The sequence below is a fragment of the Sarcophilus harrisii genome, chromosome 6 (genome assembly GCF_902635505.1).
Source record: "Sarcophilus harrisii chromosome 6, mSarHar1.11, whole genome shotgun sequence".
Lineage (NCBI taxonomy): Eukaryota > Metazoa > Chordata > Mammalia > Dasyuromorphia > Dasyuridae > Sarcophilus > Sarcophilus harrisii.
The window spans coordinates 200,764,479-200,778,718 of record NC_045431.1 but is presented as its reverse complement, the minus strand read 5'-3'; positions in this window follow the sequence as shown (position 1 = coordinate 200,778,718).

The following is a 14,240-nucleotide window of genomic DNA, read 5'->3' as shown; positions in this document are numbered from 1 at the left end:
CATTGCACTCATAGATGCCAAATAATTGCATGATAATCTAGGACATTTGTGGCAAACCCCTTATGGAGATGTTGAAGGAATTTACAATTCATGTGATTTCTGAAGCACTTTCTACACTAAGATTCTCCTGTGTGATTAAGTGATGAGAGGAGTAATGCAGACTTAACAATTAATTCAACTACAGAGAAAAGAGAACACAGTGGACTATGATATTCAAGGAAGACTTTCTTGGGGAGATGCACTTAAAGTTAGGTTTTGAAGGATGGATAGAATTTTCCTTGGGGTTATTGGGAAAGATGGACAAACACGCTGTGTGGAAAGTTCAGAACAAGTATGGAAGAGGATATTGTAGCATGGTTTTCTGTATCTCTTAATACCCAAGAAGCCAATGAAATGATGGGGTCAGAAAAAAAAGGTCTGGTGAAGATTATAATGATGGAAATAATGGGAATGGGAATGGAAAGATTATACTCAAATACTGTTTGGAGAGAACATCTCTAGGAGCCTCATACCTGAATCATGAGTCTACAGCTGCTGCAACACAACTTCAAATTTTCCAATAAGCAATAAGTCAAAACAATATGACTCAGTATGGTTTTTCTAAATCCACCCAAATCAAAGCCAGCCACCATAGTTAACAAAGAACCAGAAATAGACTTAGATTCCCAGAATTCTACAATCTCTGAACTGGTGAGACCCCAGAGAACATTTAGTCCAAACTCCCACCCATTGGAAGAATACTTCATAGATCATCCAGTCTGAATGCTTCAAGTTTATATATATAAAACAGGGCAGTCCATTCCATTTTGCAAAACTCTGGGTTGTTAGGAAGATCTTTCTATTCTGACCTAAAAGATGCTTTTCTATAATTTTCTCTATTGATATTTATGCCATGTAGGACCAAACAAAATATAGGTAATCCTTGGAGTGATAGTCTTTAAACACACACACACTTGCACTCCAACTCCCAAATATTCTCCAGGTTAAATAAGTTGACCTATTCCTCCTATGGCATGAGCTCTAGTACCGGGCCCCACCTTGGTTGCCGATTTGTAGATTCCTACTATTCTTAAGTCTGGCACCCCCATTATGGAATACAGTGCTCTCGATGTAGTCTGATCAGAGGCTTATCGCTTCCTTTGCTCTGAACGGTAGACGTTTGTTAATGCAGCCCAAGATCACCTTCTTGTCAGCAAGTATTCTTGGTAGATCTAATTCGAGTTTAATAGGACAAGCTTTAATTAAAATGGGTCCCTGAAGCATATTTATTTTCATATCAGTGTTCCTGTAACACGGTATAGATGATCACAGCAGAACCTGCTTCCAATCGGAGTGGAATTGGGGGACTAACAAGAGCACACAGAGATATCTCCAAGCCTGCATTTATTAGCAGAGTCCTGAGATTACAGGGAAAGAAAGACTCATTTTCCTAACTATCAGGCTTGCTAATTATCTATTGAGATATATGGAGAGAGGAGAAGGCGCAAACTGAATTATAGGGGAGGTTGCCAGAGAATGCATTAGGGAGCTAGTTATCGCTGGTGTTTCAGGAAGAAAAATAGGAAATGAATTGGAAACATTGTACGGCACCGCAGAAAATTCAACAAAGAGAAAATGGGGCAAGCAAATGCTTGTTTGAGAGGGGACACGTGGGAACATGTATATGTGAGTACATGGGTGAATGAGTATATGCAAGCAGGCGTTATATGGGGATACTGTGTATGTATGTGGAAGCATTTGTGTAAAAGTATAGATATATGCTCTGGATGCATTGTATACATGACTAGGGGCAGGTAGGAACACACATGTACACTCCATTGTACATGTGAAAATACGTGTGAGTATATCGTGTTCATACATGAACCTGCCCACATAATACTAGCAGTTCCTGTAAGGGAAGAAGGCTGTTAGAATGATCGTTGTCTCTAAAGAAGGAGGATGCTTTTGGTGCACATTCATGGAGATAGGGAATAACTTTTGAATGGCACTATAATTGGAGCCAGAGCTCTGGAGGCTCTCTCATAGTCTCTTAAGTTTTTTCTCATCTCTATGCCTGGCATTAGTGAATCTTGACCCTGGCAAGTGCCTCCTACACGACAGAATGACAATGGATGGGGTAGGGAAATCACAGAAAAATCCATCTAATTAAAAACAAAAGGGTTTTTTTTTTATATATGTATATATCAATTTGGTTCCCTGGCAGTCTGGAAGAAAGATTACAGCATACTGTGTTTATAAATGGCATAGAACTGAGAGGTGGGGGAGGAGATAGATAGGAGCCCAATGCCCTTCCCAGGGAAAAAAAATCCCAGTGGATTGGGCTGAATAAGAAATGAGCCCTGGCTTGGGAGGGTAAAATGGCACAAAACAGCCTAGCTTCCAGTGTGAGAGTAATGGAGGCTAGTGGAAAAAGCACAGGAGATCTAGCTTCTGTAACCTTAGTTATCAGGTCTCTTTTCCAGACCTCAGTTCTCTCATTAAATCAGTTAAGACCTGCTGTTGAAGAACCTGAACTTGGTCTTCATTATACAGAGGAACAAAAGGCATCTTGACTGTGCCCTCAAGGAGCTGTTGGTTGTCCTTCCTTCTTGAAGATAACCATAGCATCAGGGAGGTAATTCCATGACATGAAAGTGAATTGGATTTGAGGGAGGGAGGGCTGTGCAAGGTCACCTGCCTCCTTTTCTCCTATCTGGGTCCAATAGTCACATACACTTCAGGATGACTGTGTATCATCCCTAGAGCTGCTCATCCAGCCTTTTCCTTGAAGGTCTCCAGTGACAGGGACTTCACTATCAAGAATGGGAATACCATTTTAAGTAGCTTTTTCTTATTTGCACATATTTTAACCTACATTAGATTGGTTGCTGTCTTGGGGAGGAAGGAAGGAAGAAAGGGAGAAAAATTTGGAACACAAAGTCTTACAGAAATGAATGGTGAAAACTATATATGTATTTGGAAAAATAAAATGCTATTGAAATTTTTTAAAGTTTTTTTTCTTATATCAATCCTAAACTTGCCCCTTTGCAACCTCTGCCCATTAATTCTAATTCTGCTCTTTGAGACCAATCAGAACAAGTATGATACCCCTTCTACGTGAGGGCTCTTGAAGACACGATGCTAGGGACAAAGGAGAGCAGAGTAACTGAAGGGGGATGGTATAAAGTAAGGCTAGACCTTGACTGCCAGGAACAAGAGCAGGCACTATATTCTGGAGACAATTGGCAGTAATTGAAGGTCTTTGATCAAGGGAGTGATGTCATTAGAACTTTGCATTAGGAAAATTATTTTGGTAATGTGTAAAGAGTGGATTAGGTAAGGGAGTTACAAAGACCAGTCAAAAGTCTGTCACAGTAATCAAAGTTAGAAGAAAATGCGGTCCAAATTAGGATGGTGGCAGTGGGAATGACTCACTGCGGGAGTGGGAGGATTGATAATGAAAAATGTTGTGGAGGTATAATGAATCTACTATGCCTCGGTAATTGGTTTGAAGTAGGGTTGAGGAAGAGGGAAGAGCCAAGGATTATTTTTCCCTATATTAGGGCGAATGTCTTTCCCAGCCATCCTGTGTTTCTCTGCAATCTCAGCCTTCGGATTCTGCTCTCTGCAGGGATGTGGCAAGAGCTCTGGGTTGTGCTGTTGCTAACACCATCCTTTTGGTGTCCCTTGTGCGATCAGCAGGGTGGTGGCACAAAGCAGCAGGGCCCTGCCTGAGGAATTAGACTCATAGGGAAAAGACAGGAATTCGTAGCAATTTTGCCATTTAGGCAAGAATGCGGGGTCCAGCTGGGCAGTGGGAGGAAATTCTCAGAGCTTTATTAACCCAGACAGAGACTGTACCATTCCAAGGCCAGCTTTTTCTTCTTTTTTTTCTTCAAGGCCTGCTTTTAAGTAGAAGGTGAAGACATTTCATAAAATCAAAGAATTCATGGGATGTACTGTAGGCTTAGCTTGGCATAGATATACGGTGATAGGACAAGATCAGTCATAGATAATCAGAAATAAAAGGACTTAAAACAAAGGATGTACAATGTCAGAGATGGAAGAACTCCAGCATGTAGAATATCAACATAGAGGACATAGAATCCCTGAGCCAAAAATGACCCTGGAACAGAGAATAGCAACCCAGATTCTAATACCATCATTTGCAGGAGAGGAACACAAAACCTAGAAAGGGCGAATCCCACCAAGGTCACACAGTAAGTCACGGCAGAGCTTGGACCTGGGCCCTAGTCTCCTAACTCCAATTTCAGTGCTCTTCCTACTTCAGCCATGGAGGCTAGTAGAAAAAAGCAGAAGAGATCTGATAGCTTGTATTTGGTATTTAAAATTATAAACATCTCAGTGAGATGATGATTACAGCCTGATTAGAAAATGTCAGCATTTGGGGGAAGTCAACCATGACTTCAATCAGATTTGTGGATGACATGTGGTAATGCAGAATGCCTCACCTACTAGTCAAAAGAATAAAATCTAAAAAGATCTTGCCAGGCTGGAATAATGAGCCAAATCTAATGAAATTTCAGAAAGATAAATGTAAAGTACTAATCTTCGGTTCAAAAAGTCAATGGCAGGGATACGAGTAAAAAGGCTTCCATAAGTTTCATATAAATTAATAGTGGGAATGTGGCAGCCAAATATATAATATAGTGTTCATGGTCAGACCATTTCTGCAGTATCTTCCCTTTGGGAGTTCCATGCTGTAGAAAGTACATTGACCAGTTGTAATAGATCTAAATGAGGATTACCAGCATGGTGAAGGGACTAGAAACTATACCATCTAAGGATGTGGTGAAGCAATTGGTGATACTTTGTTAGAGGAAAGACCATTGGCCAGGATGGAGGATGGTGGTACTTGATTGTTGTTTTCATGTATTTAAAGGGTTGTCACATAATAAAGGAATTATACTTAGCCTCAAAAGGAAAAATTAGGAGCCAAGGGTAGACACTTCAGGAATGTCAGATTTCAGGTTTATATAAAGAAAAATCTTCTAATAATTAAAGCTATCCAAAAGAAAATAAGTTACTGAGCTCTCTGATACTGATATTTCCAAATAAAGACTAGCAAGAGAAATTCCTGCTCTCTAAATATTGGACTAGATCATTTCCAAAGGCCCTCCAAATCTGAGATTCTACAGTTCTCTGATTCCCCGGATCGTTTTGTTGTCTTACAGCTGCCTTGGTGCTGAATCTTGTGAGTCCCTTTTCCTGCTGCTTGCCCATCATCACTGCCTCTCATTTTTGGCCAGAGTGCTAATGATGCCCCGTGCCCCTACCCTTCCATGTGGTGGTGGCAGGGACGTTAGCCACCTGCTCAGGGCAGGGTGAGCCAGGCTTCTTGAATGGTCTTTTACAAATCACTCTCGTTGTCTCATTGTACCTATAATTTCCCTTGGGGATTAGGAGATTAGAAATGAAGTACAAGCAGTAATTAGGCTGGAAAGCTTTTGCTATGTTATCATTATTATTATTATCATTGATTTTTTTAAATGTACCCATCACTCCATCTTTGGGAGCCCAGCTGCCGCTGCCACCACAGTATCCACAACATTTTAGCATCTGTTATCCAGTCATTATTTTCCATTCTAGATAGATGGGCATTGTCTGGAGCTTGTGATAGTCTTTGCTTTGTAGGTCACAGGGTTCTAGGATTCAGACTTTAGAAGGATTCAGGATAGTTTATTCCAACCACTCCTTTGACAGATGAGAAAACCAAGACCCACAGAGGGAAGAAGATTTATACAAGGTCACAAAGCAATAAACAGCAGTCTGTTAGCCCAAGTCCAAGACTCGTTTAGCAACTAAAGAAGAAACCTTGACAACATCCCCTAGAAATAGTCATCCAGCCTTTTCCCTGAGGATCTCCAGTGAGATGGGATTTTTTTTACAAACTTCAAAGACTTCCACTAATGTGGATACCTTGTTATCATTAAGAAGGGACCCTGTGCTCTCCAAATCATGAAGCACAAGCCTTTTCTTTGTCTCTGAAGCCAGGTTCTAGCCCTAACCTTCTGGAATCCAAAAACTTGGAAATTCATTCAGATCTTAGAGGTCGTTGCTGTGGTTTTATTCATGGATCAACCAAGCTGTGAAGAGAGAAAGGAAGGTGACTAGGAATGATAATTCATGTGTGGATGCTACTCCCATCACCCGATAACCCAAAACTCAAAGGGGATTTTCAGCCCTCAGAGGGAAATTCTAGGAAATCCCGGTTCACAATATAGCAGGAATTATGGAGGCCTGCACAAGTGCAGCTGCACTTGCAGAAACAACGTATGAGAAGATAAGGCATTTAAAACTAAAGTTACTTGATACTATCTCTCGTGGGCATTTTCTTTTTTCTATAATTCATCTCAGAAGTCCGGCCCCAAAAGCAATGTGCAACAGTGGAGGGAATAATGGATATTAACTGAACATCTGAATCCCACTTCTGACACTTAGCACCTATATGCCTTTGGGTATATCATCATCCTTCTCAGCCTTAGTTCCCTCATCTTAAAGTGAAGCTAATAATCTTTGTCCTTCCTACCAGGAAAGCCTTCAATGAGAAAAGTGTTTCATAGTCTTGGAAGTGCTATAGAAATATGAGTTACTGCTACTATAGTAGACAAAGTGACAGTTTATTCTTATGGCCTCCTTCTCCCCCATCCCCAAGTCCCAAAGGTCAGGTTTCCCCCTAAGCCAGAAAACTGTAATTTAGAAATAACAGAGTCATAGAATCATAGCTGGAAGGGACCTTCAAGGTTATCTAGTTTAATACCCTCAGTTTATAGATGCAAAAATAGGCTCAGAGAGATAGAATGCATTCAAGATCAGACAGGTAGTAAATGCCATCACCAGGATTTGAATCCAGGTTCTCTGATTTCCAAAACTAGCCAGCTTTCTTTCAACTGATTTTCTTGATTCTCAAGCCATTTTGAGATGAATTATAGAAAAAAGAAAATATACACAAAAGATAGCATCAATGAACTTTAGTTTTTATAAATGCCTTATTTTCTCATACTTTGTTTCTGAGAGACCAAGTGTAGCTGCACATGTGCGGGCTTTCATAATTCCTACTATATTATGAATCAGGAGAGAGGCAATATTGAGGTCCAGAGAGGGGATGTTGCATAATAGGACAGAAAGCCAAGATTTGAACTCAGTGCTCTTTCTAAGACACTGCAAATACCTCTATGGTTTATCTTTAACTATACTTCTACCTATAACCTTTTGTCTAAGTTGTCTAAATCATCAGAATTGGACACACTTGGGCATCTGGGTCAGCACAGCTGGCCACTAACTATACTGCTCCAAAGTCCACACTTGAAGTCCACCAAAGGGAAAGCTGAGCAGTCACAATGTATTGCAGATTTAGCCTGAGAGATTCTTGTTATTCACAAATAGAGCTCACTTGTGTCTCTAGTGATATTTTCATGTACAATTCTATCTCTTACTATTCCCTTCATGTATTTCTGTTCTAAGCAGTCTCTGTCCACCATTTTTGTTTTAGCCTTTCCTACCTTTACACCCTCCCAATCCTATATTTAAAGTTTGTTCTCCTCCATCTTCATCTGTAAATTTTCTCCTTCCTTCAAGACCCAACTCAAATGCCATCTTTTTCTTTTTTCTTTTTGACTAAAACTGTTTATTTCCAAAACATATGCCTAGATAATTTTCAACATTCACCTTTGCAAAACCTTGTGCTTTAATTTTTTTCTTTCCCTTCTCCCCATTCTCTCCCCTAGATGGCAAGTAATTCAATATGTTAAACATGTGCAATTCTTCTATACATATTTCCACAATTATTTTGCTGCACAAAAAAATTCAGATCAAAAAGGGAAAGAATGAGAAAGAAAACAAAAAATAAGCAAACAACAAAAAGATGAAAATACTATATTGTGATCCATACTCAGTTCCCACACTCCTCTCTCTGGATGCATATGGCTCTCTTCATCATAAGAGCATTGGAACTGGCCTAGATCATCTCATTGTTGAAAAGAGCCCCGTCCATCAAAATTGATCATCGTATAATCTCGTTGTTGCCTTGTACAATGTTTTCCTGATTTTACTCACTTCACTCAGCATCAGTTCGTGTAAGTCTCTCCAGGCCTCCCTGAAATCATCCTGTTGGTCATTTCTTACAGAACAATAATATTCCATAACATTCATATACCATAATTTATTCAGCCATTCTCCAATTGATGGCCATCCACTCAGTTTCCAGTTTCTAGCTACTACAAAAAGGATTGCCACAAACATTTTGCACACATAGATCCTTTTCCCTGTTTTAAGATTTCTTTGGGATATAAGTGGAGACACTGCTGGATCAAAGAGTATGCACAGTTTGATAGCTCTTTGAGCATAGTTCCAAATTGCTCTTCAGAGTGGTTGGATTAGTTCACAACTCCACCAACAATGTATGAATGTCCCAGTTTTCCCACATTTTCTCCAACATTCATCATTATCTTTTCCTGTCATTTTAGCCAATCTGAGAGGTGTGTAGTGATACCTCAGAGTTGTCTTATTTTGCAGTTTTCTGATCAATAATGATTTAAATCATTTTTTCATATGACTATAAATGGTTTTAATTTCTTCACCTGAAAGTTGTCTGTTCATATCCTTTGACTCTCTAAATTTGAGTCAATTCTTTATATATTTTAGAAATAAGGCCTTTATCGGAACTTTGGATTTAAACTTTTCCCTCCAGTTTATTGCTTCCCTTCTAATCTTACTGCATTGGTTTTGTTTGTACAAAAGTTTTTAAAACTTAATAGAATCAAAATTATCTATTTTGCATTCCATAGCGTTCTCTAGTTCCTCTTTGAAACACCATTTTTCCATAAAGATTTCCTTAATGTTCCTTCCCCCATCCCTTATCCAAGACAAAAGATAATCCTTCTCTTCTCAAACTTCTCATAGTGTTTTTCTTCATTCACCTTTGCTCCTCCCACATTTAACCTCATACTTTTATTTGTTCATATGTCCTGTACCCACCTCATTATACTATAACTTCTTTGGGAAGTGAGAACTGCACCATTTTTAATCTTTGTATCCCAAAGAGTATTGAACACAATGTCCTTTTTATAGTAAAGAATGTTTGTTGGATTGAATCACCAAGTTAAATGTTTCCCTTCTGATTATTAGACTTTATTCTATCTCTGGACACTGATGCTGGTCCACCTAGTAGTCTCTGTACCTCAATTTTTCCATTTTGGCGTGAGTCTTAAGAAAGTGTCTTGGCTCATTTACCTGAAACTCAGAAACTTGGATTTGGTTCCAAAACAAAGGTTCTCACCTTCCCTTCCCACTCTGGATTCATGGTATTCACATTGTCCATTATATAGTAACTGACTTCTCAATGGGATGGTCTGTAACCTTGCCTTAAACAAGGCAAAATCTTGACCTTTCTTTCTCGGCTAGTCTGGCTCTAGGTATGACCCTTCCAATCTACTTTAGCTCAGCCTGTCAACTTCATGAGACAAGCATAACTCTACCTGGGAAATTTCTAGAGACTTTCTAATATCCTTACATCTCATCATATCAGTGAATGGAGGTAACTAATGTTTACAAGAAAGAGCGCTGTATTAAGTGCCAGAAGATAAGGCTATCTCTGCTACTTGTTGTGTGACTATAGGCAATTTCATTCTTTGAAGCTCAGTTTTCTTAACTGTAAAATGGGAATAAGGATACTAGTCTATTTATATTACAGGTATGGATCAAATTAGGTAATATATGTCAAGTGCTTTGTAAACCTTGAATGCCAAAGAAATGTCAGTTCAGCTAAGCTAATTGTCATGGACAAGTTCATTAAGCACCAAATTCATCAGTATTTTCACTAGAGGGAAAATTTTCAGTGCAATTAAGAATGAAAAAGTAATTGATTTCCACAAATGCAATATTAATGCCCAATAATGGACTATCCCAACCACCCAGAAAGGATACATTCCTGATGACAAAAAAGTCTCTGTCACTCTTATTTCTTATTATTTCTTAAATAAAAAGTGGCAATGTGATTATTATTAGAGTGTATTGAGCCCGCTAAACTCCCAAGACTCACACAGTCACCAGCTTCCTCTAGCATTATGTGGGCAGGAATCTGACACAATCAACACTATCTATGGCTGTCTGGAACTGCTGGGGATGGGCACAAATCCCTTATGACCTAGAGAACCTGGGTAAAGATTTCAGCTCAAACACCTTCTAGCTGTATGACATTGGACAAGTCATATAACTTTCTCATCTGTAAAAATGGTATTAATCGTACTGATACTACCTGCCTCACATGCTTATTGTAAGGAACGTGCTTTAAAGCATTTTGTAAATGTGAGTTATTATTATCACAAAACATAGAAAACAAAATCCTAACCCTCACTTCAATTCCTACTCTAAAGGCTATAGAAAGAATCTCTTTTTTTCTGACATCCTTTCCTCCAAACAACTTCCCATGTTTCCATCTTTTGTGGAGGAGCCATAGTCAGTTAACTGATTATGAAATTGAGATACCAATATTTACCTAAAAGTTTCTCCTGGGACCCAAGACTGATAACTGGAATTCTTTTCTCTTACCATTTAGCTCCAGCCTGTCTTGGGAATGCTGATAGGACCTTAGAGTTAGAAAAACCCCCAAAGGGCATTCAATCTTGTCCCATTCAATCCAAGAACTCCCTCTATACTATTTGCCCAAAGCACTCATCAAATCTCTGCTGGAGATCTTCAGCAGGGAACTCATCAAACTACCGATTTCATTCTTAGTCTGCTTGATCATTAGGAATTTTTTTCTTCTAGTTAGCTAAAAATCTGCCTTCTGTATACCTAAATTAAACTAGTTAAACTGTTGACAAATCAGAGGGGGAATTAAAGAAGGAGGGGTACAGGGAAGAGAGTGTGTGAGAAGAGGATTAAATTAAAATAGATTAAGCAAAACTAGGTCTATTCAGAGCAGCAGAATTGCTTCATCTTCCATAGTGGTCAGCTATGATCCATTCTCCAGCAACCATGACAAAAGGACCCACAGTTGGCACTAATCTCGACTCCACTTAAAGACCCACAGTTGGCACTAATCTCAACTCCACTTATTCCTATATGGAAGTCTTCCCTCACAGAAAAGTGGAGATCATTGCTAATGACCAAGGTCACAGGACCATCTCAAGCTACATCACCTCCATCAACAAAGAACATTTGATCAGTGATACTGCAGAGAATCAAGTTGCGATGAGCTCCCCCAATACAGTTTTTTATACCAACATCTGATTGGTCTCAGATCTGGGAAGTAATACAATCAAACATGAAGCATTGATCTTTTATGATGGTGAATGATGCAGGCAGACTTAAGGTCCAAATGGAGTACAAAGTTTCTATCCAGGTGAAGTATCTTCTAAGATCTTGACCAGAATGAAAAAAATGGCTGAAGTTTGAATGGTCACAATGCCAGCCTATTTCAATGATTCTCAGTGTCAAGCCACCAAAGCTGCTAGAACTAGCACTGGTTTCAATGTGCTCTGAATCAGCAATGAGCTGCTATTGCTTATGAATTGGTCAGAAGATTAGTGCTGAGAGAAATGTGGTGGAGATGAAGGCGGTACTTTTGATGTCTCCATTCTTACCATTGAAGATGGTATTTTTGAGATCAAGTCCCCAGCTATGGACACCCACTTGGATGGAGAAGCCTTTGACAACTGCATGGTCAACCATCTTATTGCTGATCTCAAGTGAAAGCACAAGAAGACATCAGTGAGAGCAAGAGAAATGTTCACCATCTGCACAAGGCTTGTGAATGATTAAGTAAAGCTGATCATAGTGATAATAAAGGGCTACTAAATAAGATGAAGAGAAATTTAAAAATCCTAAAACAATAATAGAGGCACAAATGGAGAAAAATATAAACCTGACTCTCAAAACTTTAAATGAAAATTGCTTAAACAATCCAATAAAATGGAAGAGTGACATATTGAATAAGAGAATGAAATTACATGAAACACATTTAAAAAGCAAAGGTAGATCTCAGACTCCTCAGAGTACAGAAGCAGAGTCCAGTCCCTTGTTATGGGCAAGATGAATTTGTCAGTGTAGCTAGGATGTTATGTATTTGGGTGGATTTTATGCTGTATTGAATCATTTTGACTTCACACTCCATTAAAGACCCCCGATCTTTTCCACACAAATAATTGTCTTTCTGAGAGGTATCATGGTATCACAGATTGGATCATGAAGACCTGGGTTAAAGTCTCACCTCTGACTTCTGTAATCATAGGCCAGTTACTTAATCCTATTTGCCTCAGTTTCCTCAACTATAAAATGAGCTGAGAAAGGTAATGGCAAACCACTCTGTATCTTCACCAAGAAAACCCTAAATGGGATCACAAAGAGCTGGACATAATTGAAATGTCTAGACAACAACAAATTTTGCATGTAAGTGCAGGATTTAACATTTATCCCTATGAAATGTCATCTTGTCCCTTTGCTCTGAAGGATCTAGACATGGATCTCAGAAGATAAATTTACTTTGAGTCATTCTCCTTCTCCATCAGGACAATTTCATTTGCTTCTGCACCATTTGTTGCTGGGGAGGAATATATTCAAGACATTTTTTAAAAAGTAATAGCATGGTATAATGGAAAGAATATTGAAATGGAGATGAGAAGATCTGGCTTCTAGACCTTGTTTTGTTTTGTTTTTAATTTTCAATAGTATTTTATTTTTCCAAATGCATGTAAAGATAGTTTTCAACACTTATTTTTGCAAGTCTTTGTATTCCATATTTTTCTCCCTCCCTTCCTTACCTCCCTCTCCCCAAGACAGCAAGTAATCTTATATAGCTTAAATATGTACAATTCTTTGAAACATATTTCCGTATTTGTCTTGTTGTGCAAGAAAAATCAGACTAAAAGGGGAAAAAAATCATGAGAAAGGAAAAATCAAACAAAAAAGGTGAAAATATACATTTAGTCTCCATATCCCTCTCTCTGGATGCCAATGACATTTTCCATTCCAAGTCTATTGAATTGATAGGCCTTGTTTTTTTCCTTTGGATCACTTGTATGGTCTTACATTAGTCATCTTCTGTCTCTGGACTTTGATCTCCTTATCTGTCAAATGAGGGATTTGAAGAAATGACTGTTTTCTAGCCTATATTCCACCAAATCTAGATATTCCATTAAATGTATTCTGTTAGCAATTTTGTGAGGAAATGTTGGCACTCATGATATTTTCCACCCTCGAATATTAAATCCTCCTAAGAAACGGTAAGAGCAGTATCAGCTCATAACAGAAAGAAATAATGGAATACAACAATATTTCATAGAAAGTCTGACAAAAGACTCAACTAAGCAAAGGCATCAATACCTTTAAGAATGAAAACAGAAGAACAACAAACAGATATAAAAGGAAAATGATCTGCAAAGATTTTATAATAAGCTTTCTTCACCATTAAGTACAAAAGAAATATCACTTCATAGTCTATTATGTGCTTGTAGACAAAGTAGAAATTGCACTGAAAATAACAGGTGAGGAAAGCAGTTGGACTACACTGAGTGTAAACAAGAGGGCTGTGCTGAAGACAGCAAAATTAGGTGGTCAAGACAGTGATTCTTAGGGTATCTGAAAGAGATGAAGATAGCAAAACATGGTAAAAATTTTGGTGACTAAGAAAACAACAAATCGCCTACATGCTTACTTTCCTACCCAAATAACAATTTAATGGGAATTACATCCACATCAAAGGCATTCTTGATGAGGGTTGTTAGAAGGGAACTGGAAGTATTTTTCAAGTTATATTTCACAGCCAGCCATATCTTTACCATCACACAATGGACTGAAAGATGTAAAAGATAGAAAATCTCACCATGGTGATTGTTTATTAACTATAAAAATGTAACTTGGTAGATCAAAGCTTCTTCTGCAACAAGTTGTCATGTGTGTATGGACATTACATTACATGAGATTGCTTGAGAAATATAACAGCGTAGAGAATCTTATTCATTGATTCAGTGATCATTATAAGGCAAGTTACAAAATAAAAATTTGTTGGAATCCATAAGTCCAAAAAGAAATGGAATCCATAAATCCAGATACTTGGGGGAACAATGGGATACAGATCAAAGAATACTAGATTCTCCAGCTGGTAGAACTCCTCCTTCTCAAAATATCTTGAGGCTGTACTTCTATATAAAGTATAGTCACCAAGTGGTGCACTATCATGCAAGAAATCTAATGTGGAGTCCAAGTTGAAAAGGGATCTCCCTATCAGGGGTGAGGTCCTT